This window comes from Setaria italica, chromosome IX (genome assembly GCF_000263155.2).
Source record: "Setaria italica strain Yugu1 chromosome IX, Setaria_italica_v2.0, whole genome shotgun sequence".
NCBI classification, from domain to species: Eukaryota; Viridiplantae; Streptophyta; class Magnoliopsida; order Poales; family Poaceae; genus Setaria; species Setaria italica.
This window is the reverse complement of record NC_028458.1, coordinates 1,467,617-1,470,659: the sequence shown is the minus strand read 5'-3', so window position 1 is coordinate 1,470,659 and position 3,043 is coordinate 1,467,617. Positions and strand designations below refer to the sequence as shown.

Below are 3,043 nucleotides of genomic sequence, written 5' to 3'. Positions count from 1 at the left end.
TGCTGCATGGGGCCAGTACTTGCGTCGTCTCCCAATCAGTCTGATGAATGTCTGATCTGCTTAATCTGGTGCTATTATGAGTGACACGATGGCTTGATCCTGGAATGAGGTACCGGGGGTCCAGAAGGAACCTGACGTTGACACTTGGCATCTTTCTTTTTCTGTGTGTCAATGGCTGATGAAATAGCCAATTGTTGGTGTATTTTATGAGTAGGATTGGGACGGCAGGTGCCGTACCGTTATGTTTTTCAAACGGTGAGGGGGGAAAAAGCCAGTGACGGCTGAACTTGTTCTCTGGCTGGAGTCTAGAAGCTGGTTGGTAAAGTAAACTGGTCAGGTTTGGAGAGCAAACAGAGACGAAATTCAAATCCGAAAGGTAAGCTGTGAAACGAAAAGGCGGCCGGTTTGAAATGATGAGTGCTGGAAAATATACTGAGTGCCTCGTTTTCTGTGAGGGGAATTAAACGTCTGCTTGCGGCTTACTTTTGGGTGAACTACTGCTTTACGAGACGTAACATGTAACTAAGATCAGTTTTAATAGGAAGTTTTATTGCATTGGGTAATGGGTAACCGAGCCAGATGGGTTTCATCTGGACGAAACTCTCCTCTCATCTGATGAAACTCCTCCTCCTCTTTTCTTATAATGATCCTGTTCTAATGCGGTATAAAATTTAATACTCATGAAAGTTCCATAAAACGTCCCTATTAAGACTGGCCTAAAGCTGCTGACGCAGCTCTGCAGAAGCAAGAAATGGGAAGGCTATTAGTGGAACGCACAAGTGCGCCGCACAGCAACGCCCTTTCTTTCATTTGCAGAACGCATCCAAGTTAAAAAGGAGTGACAAAGAGTAAAGGCAGAATGTTTTATCCATCAGGTGAAGACAGGAAATCTTCTGAGCTAAGTCAAGCAAATAAGAAGAATTACATGGTGAAGCTGACACCGAACTGAGACGGCGTTTACGGCTGCTGTTCATCGATCATCTCATCTGCATGTATGCTAACCTGATAAGGCTTCATGCAGCTTGGGAAAAACTAGCAGGTGGCTAGCTGGATCTCTGAAATCCATCCAAGGTAGTGGCCCACGTGTCGGTCAGTATTTACAGCTTGTTTGAGTAAAGAAAGCGCGTAGGCAATCAAGCATTCAAGTGGAGACTCGGGACTCGCTCATTCCCTTTCGTCGTGCCCGCGGGGTTGGGTTGCCTTGCCGGGGCACATGACATGGCTCGCATTCACTACCGCTGCAGTTTCCAGCAAGCGATGGCAGAGCAGATGATCAGAGATCCCAACAGCTGGTGCTGCCCTGCCTGCGTGCATTGCATTACTCTACTCGTGTGGATTTCAGGGACCAGATTGCATTTAGTTCCGGGTGCAGTCAAGACGTACGTACTGGAGTCTGGAGCGAGCGACGCCGCAACAGCACGTACAACGGTAATCAATGTATCGTCTATATAGTGCCACGTCTGCTTGTTTTGCCTACGTGGACTCGATTTAATGGAGTGAGAGAACTGTGTCGTCGTCTCCAGCTCGTGCTCCCAAGTTTTATCGCCGGCCTGGAATCCGTTGTACGCGTCGTCCCCCACTGAAGCCGTCCTCTCAATCCGGTGAGGCGACTCAGTGGCGGCAAATTTATGTCCGCACGCGGGAGCGGAAGGATGCAGCTGCCGGTGCCGGAGGAGAAGGGCACGATGTCGTCCGTGGCTGCCTTCCGGGATGGATCTCGCCACGGCGCTACCTGTTTTGACGTCGCGTTGTCCTTCACGGCTTCACCGGCGCCTACAGTCACCGCCACCTTGCCCTTCTCTGGCTGCGGCCATCCTTCCTCCGCGGCCGCCGCAGCATGATTTCCTCAACCGCCGTCTGCATCGGTGATGTCGAGTTGCCGACCCCTTCCACGGTGGTGCCATGGTGGGCCACGGAGGCCAGTGCAAGCTAAATTTCTCCACCCCATCATCAGATCCCGCAGCCTTGTAAGTTCAATTTCAATTAATCATGTTGCAGAAACAGAAAAATTGCGCATGCAAATTGATTACCTGAAGCTCCGCAATATGCACACCGGCATAGAAAAGCAAGGGGGATTGCGTGCAGTACTCTGTAACTCTGTTTTGTCCTGTAGGTAGAATGTGAAAGTTTGAAAATTGATATACGTTTGTTTTGTGTAGTGTTTTGCTTTTTTTCTGGTATTAGATTTTGAGATGAGCTCCTGTTAGCATTGAGATTGTGATGAGATGAGCAGCTGCACATGTTTATTATTGATATCTGAGATGAGGTGTAGAAGCTGTTAAACATGTATGGTTATGCTTCTTGTTCACGACTCATGGGAGTCCATCATTGTGAAACAGGAACTTTCGATGAAACAGGAACTTTAGGAGGGAGTAAAGAAACAAACACTCCCTTATCTCCCAAATTGGCTGGACTGAACCGGTTATTTGTTGCATTGTGGAGTTTGCGGTGGTTTAGTTTCAAGGTATGGACTTGTGCTAACATTGCAAATTACTTCAGATTTAGGCAATGCTTCATCTCTGTGCTGATGTTACACGAAAGCTTTCACATTTGTGTAATACTTTCATTTTGTAAAGCTTCGAAGGGAAACATGTAAGATACATGCTTCACGAGTCATGACTGCTGGTCAATCTAAGAAAGTTCCTTATTTTTTAACTTGCAGCGCATGAAAGCTTGGAAGCAATGCCGAGGATAGGAGGACGATTCATTTGCCAGTACCCTATTTCTGAACCGCAACCCTGCATACCTTATTTCTGAACCGATTCTTTAAATTTCTGAAGCATCAGAGAGTTTGTTTGTTGGAGCAACGTGTGTATCTATTGATACAAATTCTCATGTCTGTACTTATTTGGATTTACCTTGCATTCTCTAAAACAGACCACAAAATAACATACAAAAATAGGTTTATATTTGATCATCTTGACTTATGAGCCTATACAAGAATTAATTGGTTTGCACATAACCTAACAGACAACCCATCGTATAAATTATTTGTGTTGCTGTCTCTATATAATATGACCAGCGCTAGCAGGCAGCAGCTGTC

The 3,043-nt window shown here is 46.3% G+C and overlaps 1 long non-coding RNA gene across 1 annotated transcript; it reads left to right on the top strand.

Moving 5' to 3' along the window:
- The first annotated feature begins 1,291 nt into the window (after positions 1-1,291).
- LOC101776327 lies at positions 1,292-2,835 on the top strand. The gene is made up of 3 exons (XR_215753.2): positions 1,292-1,967; positions 2,340-2,464; positions 2,663-2,835. It is a non-coding gene; the product is annotated as an uncharacterized LOC101776327 (long non-coding RNA).
- Positions 2,836-3,043: the final 208 nt, after the last annotated feature.